The 14,609-nt window shown below is 33.3% G+C and overlaps 1 pseudogene; it reads right to left on the minus strand.

Annotated features, from left to right (window-relative positions):
* The window catches only part of LOC120191874, a 38,505-nt pseudogene that overhangs the window by 20,499 nt on the left and 3,397 nt on the right, over positions 1 to 14,609 (minus strand).

Genomic DNA, 14,609 nt, shown 5'->3' on the forward strand with positions numbered 1-14,609 from the left:
GCCAAATGTTATGCCTTAGAATTGTTGAGGGGGTCGCCAGAAGCATCGTTTGCCCAACTGTTGGTATAAAAAATCACAAATGGACATACTAGAAGGCTGTAAAAGCTTATCGGGAAGTGGATTTTAATAAACATATAAATTATTTTTAAGACATATTTTGCCTCAATGTGCTCAAACACTAGAAGATGTCGGGTTTGAAAGATGGTCAAGAGTACATCAACTTGGAGCAAGATATGGTTTCATGACGTCTAATAGTGCAGAATCAATCAACGCTCTAAGTCGTCATTCCCGAAAATTACCCATTACTATGTTAATGGAGTTTTTTCGAGCCTCTATTCAACAGTAGTACTACAAGAAAAGAAATCATGCAGGTATTATTTCTTTAAATTCGTAACTTATCATATATTTTACTAAGTATTATTTATTTAAATTTACAGGAACATTGGAACGTCGTGTTACACCATGGACTGAAAAAAAAAGATAACGAAACGTGTTGTGAAGTCAACGTCCTGGAGAGTTGAACCATGTTCAAACACTTTGTTTGAAGTATTGGATAATAATTTAAATGGGCTTGTCGATCTAAATGCAAAGACGTGTAGTTGTAAGAAATGGAAAACATCTGGTTATCCGTGTGGCCATGTTATAAAAGTTGCTCTTCATCTAAACCAAGATGATTCAAGCGCATACGCTATGGATTGCTACACTACAAAAGTATATCGACAGACTTATGCTGAGATTGTCTACCCATGTCCACATCCTTTTGAGTGGGACATACCAGATGAGTTACAAACAGTTTTTCCACCAGTCATGGACAGCATGCTACCTGACCGACCAAAAAATCATGATCGTATACTGTCTAAGGGTGAAGAGAAGAGGATATCGACATGTAGTCGGTGCAAGGAGAGTGGTCATACAAGGTTAACATGTGGATCACCAGTGCCATCACAATCATCTTTTCCTCTACCAAAAAATGGATCCTCATCAAAATCCAAAGCTCATATGGTGCCAAGCAAAAGGAAATCAAAATCGCAATCAAAATCAAAATCCCAATCACAACCGGCTTCACCTTTTGGGACTTATTAACTTAGGTGATTTTTAAATGCAAACGTTGTATTATGTGTATTTTATGTGTGAATGCATACATTTTCAGTTAGACATTCATTAGTAACTTGAGTTTGAACATTGATATGATCTGTTCAGTTGTTATCATGTTGGGATTTTCTCTTGTGTTTGATTGCTTGGATAGTTGTTCTCTTGCTTCTTCAAGTGTCCTTAGCTTGTATTTATAGCTTGGAATATGTTTGATGTTGTATATACCTTGATGATGTATGTTGCGATCAACGTGAAAGTCAAATTCGCAACGCGATATAAGCATTGTGGCAGTCAAATTCACAACGCGAAAGTCAAATTCGCAACGTAAAATAAGCGTTGCGAAAGTCAAATTCGCAACGCGAAATAAGCGTTGCGAAAGTCAAATTCGCAACGCGAAATAAGCGTTGCGAATTTGACTATCGTAACGCTTATTTCGCATTGCGAATTTACCTTCAACAAGTCTTTTTTACCTTCAACATAATTCATATTGAAAATTAAACAACAAATCAATTAAACATTGTTGTGGGTACATTATTTGAACATTGTTATGGGTACATTATTTGGAAAAATAATATTTCGAACTTCGTTAGAAATAACCCTTTTTCATCAGATTAATTTCATTTTTGTGGGTACATTATTTGAACATTGTTATGTATAAATTTGTTGTGTATGTATGTTTTGGTTTGATTATATTGTACGTATATTTTCATTCAGATGAGATGGGTTGTGTATAACAAAACATTCTATCTCTTCCATGTGAGTACTTTATTTCAACTATGTGACAAGTGTGACAACCCCATCAACTCACAACTCAGCTTTGAACTCAATCAACATTGTCTTTTAGCTTGATGGTTCATAAAGCATGTTACTTGAACAGTATGAATTAATTATGCAATTTTCATGTTCAATTTAACACTGTATTTCAAATTCATTTCATATGTAATTGGAGTTTGAATTTAAATTTCAATTTGAGTTTGAATTTCAATATAAATTTCGGCTCCACTATAAATATTAGCCCAAGCCAATATGCATGTTATCATTGATTATTCCTAATTTCCATTGTTTTTTTTAACTTTAAACGCGAGGGAAATCCCGACCATCGTATTTTTTGGTCAACTTTAAAGCGTCAGAAATGTTTCGGGCATATGATCTGGGTGGTATACGAGAAATGCAATAAATGGAAACTAAAAATCCCGATAATTGAGGGCTACAACTTGTAATAATAACAAAAATAATAAGTCTGAAATGCTTCTGAGTACCACCCAAATCATAAGTCTGAAATGCTTCAGATGCTCATCAAAATCCAAAGCTCATATGGTGCCAAGCAAAAGGAAATCAAAATCCAAATCTCATATGGTGCCAAGCAAAAGGAAATCAAAATCTACAACTTGAGTTTGAACATTGATATGATCTGTTCAGTTGTTATCATGTTGGGATTTTCTCTTGTTTGATTTTTTGTATAGTTGTTCTCTTGCTTCTTCAAGTGTCCTTAGCTTGTATTTATAGCTTGGAATGTGTTTGATGTTGTATATACCTTGATGTTGTATGTTGCGATCAACGCAAAAGTCAAATTCGCAACGCGAAAATCAAATTCGCAACGCGAAAGTCAAATTCGCAAACCGAAAATCGCGTTGCGAATTTGATTATCGCAACGCTTATTTCGCGTTGCGAATTTGACTTTCGCGTTGAAAATTTGTACCTTCAACATGTCTTTTTTGCCTTCAAACATAATGCAGATTGAATTTTTTAGAAACAACAAATCAACTTTTACAAATCAATTAAATAAGAAAAAAAATAATTCTTATTTGCATCTACCTTAACGGGCCACTGAAAATAAATTAATATATAAATCAGTAAATAAATAAATAAATAATGCTGAAAAAAGTTATTTGCATTTTTAGTATAGTATTAAATAAATTTACCTCATTGCGTAGAGTATTAACCTCATTCTGCAACAATGAAACAATCTCGCGTAGAGCGGCAACCTCATCACGTAAGGTAGATACCTCACCGCGTAGCGCACCATTGTCATCGCATAAAAAATCCACCTCACCACGTAAAGATCGAACCTCATTATGCCATGCACTATTATCTTCACATAAAGTACCAATGTCATGACGCAAAGAACCGACCTCATCATGTAATTCCCCTAACTCATCCCGTGGAGGTGGAGAACAGAGAGATGGAGATAGACGGAGCCTCTTTGCCGGTCCCCTATCATGAGGTGATGGTGGAGAAGAGGCTCGATGATGTGATGGAATAGGTAGAGGTGGAGGTGGAGGTGGAGGTGGAGAAGAGGCTCGACCAGGTGATGGCTCCAGGTGTTCGAGCTATAGAATTGGCCCGATGGGGTGATGGCTCTCGAAGTGGGGGGTGCTCATCATCCGTCCCATCAAAAAACCGCTTACGAGCTTGCCACCAATCAGTGGCAAGCTCAGCATCTGAGGGTGTCAGCCTCTGTAATGGGTAGTTGGCCTCCTAACAATATAAAAGCTCAAACAAAGTTAAACGTGTACTAGTAATAACTTATTTATATATGGTAGAATTTGTGTGTTAACTTACATCATTAATCGTCGTATATGGGAATAAGTCTTCCCAATCCAACATGCGGATCCTCTTCCAGGTAATAGCCCTAGGAATATCATTTGATCTTTTTATCGCATATGTCCGCATGCTGGGGAAAGCCTCAAATATCCAAATCTACAAACAATATAATACACAAACATTAGTAATTGTTAAATAATTAATTATAATTTTGGAAACATTATATAGAAATTCTTACATTAAAGGCCCAGGTAAAGCCTGTCAAAGTGTATTTAGAACCATCGCCCCGCAAACTTTTTCGGTCTTCGAAGGCAGATGACAACTTCTTCCAGGTAGCTTTCCATATATATGAACCCCACAAAAACATGTTCCATGCATTTAGGTCCTCTACCAATAATATTAGGTCCTCGGAGATTGGTTGTCTGCCCTCTTTACCTAAAAAGTCGGCATACAAAAGTAGTAAATGGCATACTCAGACAACATCAAGGTCATCCACCCGAGTAAAACCATCTTTATCAAATAATCTCTTCAAGTTATCGATATGTATACTCGGCTTCGACTTTGCCAGCTCAGGAAAAACCCGATATAACCATGATGGGCGGGCGATATGACTAGTGTACCGATCTACATCATCGTGTCCGAAGCGTAGACCGGTGATTAAGCAAAACTCCTCCCGCCCAAAACAATTATACGCCGGTGCCGGAGGAAAATAAAACCATATCTCTTCATCACCACGTTATACCCCCTCGGGTAGATCGTTAGTCATGGTCTAAAGAAACAAATGTGTCAACATAGCATCTCCACCCGGATGTTGTACTTTCAGCCATGGCCCGAAGCAAGTATCCTCAAACAATTTTCTTTGTAGAGATGTAAGCGTCGATGCAATTTTAGTGGCTATGCTTAATTTATTCCTTAAGGTCAATTGAGCCGAAAACAATTTCTACAAAAACAATAAACATACCAAGTTAGATATACCAAAAACTACAAATTATACACTACAAACAGACATGATATTAAACAGTGAAAACAAAGCCAAATATGTTTCAAACTAGCACGGTATTCACCCAAGTCATTATTCCATCATAGTTCACAAAATGCATCAGATAACATTCCAGAAGTAAGCACTTATATAAACATTTAAAAGGACAACATATAGGTTTAGTGCAGGTTCAAGGACAACATAAAGAGTAGTAGTTTATTCTTGAAACTTAAATTAGCAACACTGTGAAGTTAGTATTTGTCTTTGCTTTTTGGTTGAAGTAATGCAATTCATTCAAGTTTCAATTTGCAGAATAAAAGAAGTTTCTAAAACTTAAAATCGCAACGCGATTTTAGTTTCGTGATGCGATTTTGGTGTCGCGATTTAGGGTTTCTTCAACAAAAAGACAAAACAAAAAGACAAAATAAATACAAATACTAACTTCACAGGGTTAAAGACTAAACAGTTTAACAGTATTGGCAGCAACCGAATGAATTTAGCAATCTCAGTGAAATGGTTAATCTAATAATAATACAAAATTTTCAAAATAAAAATAAGAGATTAAAAAAACTAACCCTCGGTGGTTGATTTTCCATTTCTGACCGTGAATGGTTGTGAGGGTTGATCTGAGAGATGGAGATAGACGGATTTCGTCGGAGATGGGGACGGATGTCGCCGTAGAGAGTCAGAGATGGAGATGGGACTGAGTTGTGCTTTAGGGTTTTAAGTTAGAAATGATTTGCGATAATACAGTTTACATTTGTGTTGCGAAATTAATATTGTGTTTTGCGTAAAAACATTTGACTTTCGCGTTGCGAATTTGATTTCTGTGTTGCGATTTACAAATTCGCGTTGTGAATTTGACTTTCGCGTTGCGAAATTGGAAACTAGGTTGCGAAATTGGAATTCGCGTTGTGAATTTGTTGGTCATTTTGGCAAATCCAAAAAAAGTTGGTTAAATTCGTATATTATAAGACATTTTTGGTCACTGAGGTTATTTTCTCTAGATCTAAAGCCTGTCACTGGCTATTGGAAACAATGAAAGAAAAAGGGTTAGTTATACTGTGCGACGGTTAAAAAATGGCTAAACAACGGCGTGATCGGTTAAACAAGTGATCGATTAAAATTTAGACCGGTTATATTATATCATTTAACCGGAAATATTATCAAGTAAAATAACAAATTAGGTAACGCTTATATAATGTAATAGGTAGCGCTTATATAATAAAATAGGTTAATTACTGGAAACATTATCAAGCACAATAACATATTAAGTAGCGTTTATATAATGTAATAGATAGCGCTTATATAATAAAATAGGTTAATTACTGGAAATATTATCAAGTACAATAACATATTAGGTAGCGCTTATATAATGTAATAGGTAGCGCTTATATTGATCTATTCTATCATAAAACCGGTATATTTATACCGGTAACATTGTAAATTTACCTATTACATTATAATTATCGGTTTTGATGTTTTCGGGATCGATACAATTTTAAATGTATCGACACTTTATGCGTGCACCTCGTTGGACATTCATTCTGGAAAAAAATAGCGACACAAACTTAAAACGTGTCGATACATTATGTAGAACTATTTTCTCAGAAAACCTATACATTTCTACCCCATACATTGTAAATTTACCTATTACATTGTAATTATCAGTTTGGATTTTTTGGGATCGATACTTTTAATAAATGTATCGACACTTTATGTGTGCACCTCGTTGGATATTCATTCTGGAAAAAAGTATCGACACAAACTTAAAATGTGTCGATACATTATATAGACCTATTTTCTCATAAAACCGATATATTTCTACCGAGTACATTGTAAATTTACCTATTACATTGTAATTATCGGTTTCGATGTTTTTGGGATCGATACTTTTAATAAATGTATCAACACTTTATGTGTGCACCTCGTTTGACATTCATTCTGGACAAAATGTATCGACACTTTTTAAATTTGTGTCGATACATTATGTAGACCTATTCTTTCATAAATCTGGTATATTTATACTGGTTACATTGTAAATTTACCTATTACATTATAATTTTCGGTTTCGATGTAACATATGCGTCGATACTTTTAGAAAATGTATCGACACATATGTTTAACTATTCTCTCATTATAATATAATTATTGATATATTATTCTTATTATAATAAATAATAAATATAATTTATAATAATTTTATTTTAATAAAATATAATAATCATAATTTTTATTTATAAAATTATAGATATAATATTTTAATAATAATATTGACATAAATAATATTAAATAAATTATTCTAATATTTTAAAAATAATATTATTATTTTGTTAATAAATAATATTATTTTATTGTATTTGATGTTTATAATTATATTGTAATTCTGATTATTTTTCATCACTTCATTGTGATTATTTTTTAAAATTATATATATATATATATATATATATATATATATATATATATATATATATATATATTATTTTATTATTTGAAAGCTAATATCGAAATAGAAATACCGTGTCCTTTTTTCATTAGTTATATTGTGGCAACTTACAAACTAAAAAATTAAAATTAATTTGTATAATTTGTGTTTACTAATTTTATCATTAAAAAGTCTATTTTTACCGGTTTTGTTATTGTTGGGCATAACAAAACCGGTAAAAATTACCTAAAACATTATTATTTCTACTTAAAACATCAATGTTTTTAACATTTCCGGTAAAATTTCCAACAATAACAAAATCGGTAAAAAATAACAAAACCGGTAGTGCTTTACTTGTTTTGTTAAAATAATGATGTTTTCGGTAAATTTTACATGTTTTGTTATTGTTGTATACCAGTTACATTGTAAATTTACCTATTACATTATAATTATAACATATGTGTCGATACTGTTAGAAAATGTATTTACACATATGTTTAACTATTCTCTCATTATAATATAATTAATGATATATTATTCTTATTATAAAAAATAATAAATATAATTTATAATAATTTTATTTTAATAAAATAAAATAATCATAATTTTTTATTTATAAAATTATAGATATAATATTTTAATAATAATATTTACATAAATAATATTAAATAAATTATTCTAATATTTTAAAAATAATATTATTATTTTGTTAATAAATAATATTATTTTATTGTATTTGATGTTTATAGGCGCTATTATTATTTTTTTAAATTCCAAAAGTGTCGATACTTATTTAAATGGAATTGATACTTTTAACATATCTGGTAGGTAGTTTAATGTAATAGGTAGCGCCTATTTTTTTTATCGTTTACATTATTATACTTGATAATATTTCCAGTAAATAACCGGTTATGTTATCATTGGTAATATTTTAGGCGTTTACCTAATATATTGTAATAACAAATTAAATAATTAACCTATTTTATTATATAAGCGCTACCTAATATATTATTGTGCTTGATAATGTTTCTAGTAATTAACCTATTTTATTATATAAGCGCTACCTATTACATTATATAAGCGGTACCTAATATGTTATTGTGCTTGATAATGTTTTCAGTAATTAACCTATTTTATTATATAAGCGCTACCTATTACATTATATAAACGCTACCTATTACATTATATAAGCAATACTTAATATGTTATTGTGCTTGATAATGTTTTCAGTAGTTAACCTATTACATTATATAAACGCTACCTATTACATCATATTTTTACCTGTTATATTGTAAAGTATCGATCCTTTTTATAAAAAGGATCGATACTTTCAACATATCATGTAACATTATGATAAAACCGGTAAAATTTACCTGATATGTTGAAAGTATAGATACTTTTTATAAAAATGTATCGATACTTTGCTTAAAGTTATGTAATTTATGTTTCAAAATTTTTTAATAGTGCTTCATGTTTTCCACTTACAATATTAATTTAATAATTTCATTTACACAAAAAATTATTTGATTGTTTTGATATTTTATAAAATATTATCTAGAATTTAAATTTAACAATTTTAACCAAAGATAATAATAAATATGTAATATCTATGTTTATTATTTTTAATTTAATAATAATATATACCGTAACATAAAAATAAACCATTAGACGTGTATAATTACTAAATTAATATCTTAAAACTCACTAAAAATAACCTTAAATTAATGTTTTTCACAGTGAAATAAGTATGGACACTTATATATATGTATCGATACTTACCGATAACCAAAGTTTACCGGTTACCAAATTTTTTAATAGTTTTTCATGTTTTCTACCTAAAACATTATTAGTCTGTCAACATAATAAATAACGCTAAATCAAATTTATTAAATATCTTTTAATATATCTGATAATACTGTATGTTAACTGTATATTAACTCACATTTCCCGAGACATTCTCACGTAAAGGTGGTGCAGGAACATATTGGTATTCTACATAATCAGGCAGGTATATCCTATCTGGCCACTGAGAGGGTGTTGGCGTCCCAAAAGCTGCAAAAATCTTCCCTAACTGATCGATGTCACTTGTGCCCTATTAAAATTTAAAAATTGAACCAAAGAAAATGAGAAAAATACCAGGAGTGGAACTTCAAATTGACAACACGGATACATGATGGAACAAAGGAAAACTGAAAATGACCAAACACATACGAGCTAGTTAAAACCTATATTATGCAGATTCAGAGGTGATTTTTGGATATGGGTAAGTGTTCAATATGAGTGTGCTCAATTTTTCCATACATTTGGATGATCATACCCCCAATATCCCTATCTAATATGTGTTGGACACAGTTAGTTCAAAAAATAAAGTAACATAGGTCAATGACTACCTAAATATCTTTTTCACATGCTACAATGACAATAAGTTCAACTAAAACTAACGGAAAATAGTCAGCATTGTGATAATCCATAGTAACACCAAACTGCAAATCAAACATTCCTCATTACACAATCTAACAAAAAGTTATAGCCCAACACTTAACATGGCAAAGGGGAAGCAGCATCTCCAAAGTAGGGTTGATAAAAAAACTGAGAAAATGAAAAACCATTTCAAACCACAATGTTTGGTTTGGATTCAGTTTGGTTACAATTAAATTCATTTGGCTGAGTTTTCAGTTTATAAGTAAAAAAAACCATAGTTATTCAAACTGAATCAAATCCTATTTTATTTAACTTTAATTATTTTTTGGTTTTTATAATATTAAAAAATATATATTATTTTCAAATTAGTAAAAAAAATATTAAAATAACAGATTAAAAAAAACACAATCAATTCAGATTGGTTGTGTTTGATATGGCATTCAGTTTGATTTGTGCAGATTAAATCACTATCACCCCTATCTCTAGCATGAGCTAAAGATAAGACCGGTCAGAATAAAATATAGGGTAAACTATGTATTTAATCACCCAACTATTCAAGTGGTTCCGTTCTAATCACCTAACTATTCACACAGTTCCGTTTTGGTCATTCAATTATTTCTTTTTCAAAATCATACATAAACTTACGTTTTTGTTCCGTTTTGGTCACCTTTCGTTAAAAAATTACAGTGATACTGACGTGTCACCATAAGGTAATGCCATGTCATCATTCAAAAAATAATAATAAATGTCACATCAGCAGTTTTGTTTATTTTTTAATGGTAGGCTACTAAAATATAATAAAAACGTAAGTTTAGGTATTATTTTGAAAAGAAAAAAATAGTCGGATGACCAGAATGGAACTGTGGGAATAGTTCGATGACTAAATACGTAGTTTACCCTAAAATATAGAGGTGTCAGAACTATGCAAAAAAACAAGTCTGATGTATATCTCACAAGTTAGGACATATATCAGGTGTTTTCCCGAAAAATCACCGGTGATCGATATATTTACCGATCTAACATCGGTCAGATTATATTTCCCGATCTAACACCCGTAGCAGTAAAACGCGCCCCCTGCCCCGCGCTATATGTTGATTTGGCGCCACGTGGGGTATAGCGCCCCCTGTACCGTGCTATACGCTGACATGGGTTACACGTGTATATAACGCGCCCCCTGATCCGCGCTATATGCCACGTAGGGGTATAGCGCGGATCACGGGCCGCGCTATATGCCACGTAGGGACCGGAATTATATTTAACGCGGTCTCTGGTCTAAGCTATATCTTTTATCTGAATAATTACATATAGCGCAGTTCAGGTACCGCGCCTTAAATGATTATAAATACCCTCCTCCGCCGGTTAAGTTTCTCACATCTCCTCGCATCTCTCCTCTCTACTTATAAATTAATACAACAATTCTGTCAACAAGTAATAATTCTGACAATCTTCTCATATTTGATTTAGAAGTTCGTGCGATTTTTCGTTATAAGGTAATTTTGTTAAACTTTTTTAATTATACTTATCGTTTATTATCATTATTTGAAAAAAAAATTATACTAATTATTTTCAATTAATTTTTATGTTTGTAAAATTGAAAAGCGGGAGCATACGTCGAAATAGTTTTACGGTGCAGGTAATAATATAAAATTATATTATTTAAATTATTTACGTTGATGTGTAAAAAAATTATTGTGTTATATTTTCGTTCATATATAATTTATTCAATCAGGTTTGTTTCAGTTATTTTTTTTTTTTTGCAGATATAATATTGCCGTACTTTTAAACTCAAAGAATGTCGTGACTTTCAGCTATTGTTTATTACGATGGTGAAATTAGAGAAGATGATGTTTTCGTATCAAATAAGCGTGTTAAAATATCATTCAAGAGAAACATAACTCTTGAGGAGCTGATAACGAAAATTTCGAGGAAGATTCATGTTGGAAGTAGTAGAAGAATGTCGTCGTTGCAGTACAGATTTCCAACATCATTGTTGCCATTAACTTATACAGCGTTCAAACTTTTGAACAATGATGATGTTCAAATGATGGTTGAAGCTCAAAGTAATTATTCAGACGCCGCTATTAAGATGTATGCACATTTTGTTCAAGTGCGTGCTGTTCGGGATCAATCATTAAGCTCCCACTATGGGCTGGCTGAACAAGTTGATCAAGTTGACAGCCCGACTACAGTAATGTGTAATGATTTTAATGCCATAATGGGAAGACATTCATCCGCAACTCCTTACGATATGTACCGAGGTGGGTCCAAGAACAATCTGTATGGCAACACCGCGTCCAGTTCAAGGGGAAGACATTCATCTGCAAATTTCTTTGACCTTAATATGGAGATGTCATCGATGCAACAATCTGTGCAGTTTCCATTTGACACGATGGCTTCAAGCTCCAGGGGGAGGCATTCGACTGCGAGTTTTTTCGATCTCAATGTCGATATGCCTTCTAGTTCAAGGGGAAGACATGCAAGTAGTAGGTTCTTCGACCTAAATGTGGAGCGCATGGAGGAACCATCATCTCCACCAGAAGAACCGCTTCGTGAGCCTGATGCGGATGGTGCTGAGACTAGACTATTCATTCACATAGAATCACCGCAATTCAACTCCAATGATGATGATGTAGATGAAGTTCCAGGAAATGTGACACAAACTGACCCTCCTGCACATATGTATGAAGCTGATTATGGTGCAATGTACGGGCCAGAATTTGCGGATATGCCTCATCTCGGTGACTATGGATATTACTCATCAATAAATAATGGTGAGTTATCTTTAGGCATGGAGTTTTCAAGCAAAGAAGAAGCGATGATGGCTATCAAAAATTACAATATCCGTAATTCTGTTCAGTCAAGAGTCAACCGATCGACGACCGAAAAATATGTATGCTACTGTGCCCGACGCGAAAATGGATGCAATTGGATGGTTCGTGTATCGAAAATGAAGAGCAAAAATAACATATGGGAACTAACAGTATACAACGGTCCTCACACATGTTGTGCTGGAGGGGTCAACCAAGATCATCCCAACTTGGACTCTGAAATGATATGCCAAGCCATCATGCCCATGGTAAAAGCAAGCTCTCATATAGTTGTTGCAGTGTTTATTTTAGCTATACAATTGTAGTATGGGTACACTGTCTCCTATAAAAAAGCTTGGTTGGCAAAACAAAATGCCATTGTCAAACTTCATGGCGAAAGGGATGCATCTTACAACGAACTTCCAGGTTGGTTTAGGCTGGTGCGGACGTTGAATCCTGGGATAATTGTGGACTTTGAAACCTCCTATGCATACCATAATTATCGAGTTCTTCGCGATCGAAGCCAATTCTACCAGGTTTTTTGGAGTTACCCACAGTGCGTTAATGCTGCCAAATACTGCAAGCTTGTGGTCCAGATCGACGAGACTTTCTTGTATGGAAAATACAAGCAAGTTTTATTATTGGCAGTTGTCCAAGATGGCAATCGCAACATTCTTCCAGTTGTTTTTGCTCTTGTCGAAGGAGAAGATACAGATTCTTGGGCTTTTTCCTCCGAAATTTACGTGCACATGTTATCACGAAGGAAAACATATGTGTCATTTCAGATCGCGGAGCTGGGATCAAAGCAGCAATGGAGTCTTTGGGTCCAATGTGGCAACCACCCTTTGTCCAACATAGGTATTGTCTCCGACACATTGCTGCGAACTATCATGGAATGTACAAGAAGAATGATGAGCGTCAATTAATTGTGCGCATGGGTAAGTGAAAGCAAGTTAGTAAGTTATACATTTTTTGATAATTTTAATTTTGTAAAGAAAGCAAGTTAGTAAGTTATACATTTTTTGATCAGGTTACGAACTACTTCCTCGAACGTTTGAATCAATGCTTCAAGATTTGCGGGCGAAGAACGAGGAAGCATACGATTACATCAGCCTCATCGATAAAGAAATTTGGACGAACGCATATGATGGTGGATATCGATATGGACACATGACGACCAACTTGGCTGAGGCAATCAATTCAACCTTAAAGGGTGCACGTCACTTACCTGTAGCGGCTTTGGTAAAAACTACATATTTTCGTTTGGGGGCGCTTTTTGCGAAGCTCGAGGGACAAGCTCAAACCTGGATGCAAGGTGGTCATGTCTATCACCCTAGATTAGTTGCAGATCTACAGAAAAAAATTGATGCAACAAATGGAATGTCTGTAACAAGCTTCTCTCGAAGGCATGAAATGTTTCGTGTCACAGAGTTGTCGCGACCTCTTCAAGGGATTGAAGCTGTGTCGTTAAGAGTAAATCTAAGGGACAGAACGTACGACTACGGGTTTTTTCAAGCTCTGAAGTATCCATGCTCTCATGTGATAGTAGCTTGCTCGCACACACGTCAATACTATAACCATTTTGTGGATCTCGTATACCTACTATCTGAAGTTTTTAAGGTATATGAATTTGAGTTCCCCCCATAGATAATGACAAAGACCCTGATGAGGTTCAAGATTGGCTTCCGATTGTACCAAATCCGAGTTTATTGAGGGAGCATGGTCGTCCAAAATCCAATCGAATTCATTGCGATATGGATATTCGAGAAAGATCTAGACAAGACAGAATATGTGGGCATTGTAGAAACCCAGGACACACGAGAAAAACATGTCCACTTCTGTTGTCATCAAGTAACAATTGATGAGGAAATGATGTATTTGTTTATCAAATAATAATTCTTGTACTTTAATTTGCATTTACTTCAAGTTAATGATAACCAAATTGGTATTTGAATATAATTTTAAATACAACAAACTTATAATAAGTATTAAATGGTAAATGATAACCAAATTACAATAACTGATATTAAATGGTAATAAACAAAATTAACTTAAATACATTAAAAAAAAGTCCAACAAATTTAACAAAATAAAGTAAGTATTAAATGAGAAATAATAAAAAATTAAAATTTAACAAAATAAAGTAAATACAAATATAATAAAAAAAATCTATCGATGCATGCGATACGAATGTGTTCCGCAGGGCGGTGGTTGTCGGTCTCGAGGAGGATTTCTTCGTATCACTGGTTCTGACTCCTCGCTGTCATCATCATTACCATCGTCGTCGCCATCGTCTTGAGCAGATACATTAGGTTGATGAGGAGCTGATGACGATGAA

This window comes from Hibiscus syriacus, unplaced genomic scaffold (assembly GCF_006381635.1).
Source record: "Hibiscus syriacus cultivar Baekdansim isolate YM2019G1 unplaced genomic scaffold, ASM638163v2 tig00116971_pilon, whole genome shotgun sequence".
NCBI classification, from domain to species: domain Eukaryota; kingdom Viridiplantae; phylum Streptophyta; class Magnoliopsida; order Malvales; family Malvaceae; genus Hibiscus; species Hibiscus syriacus.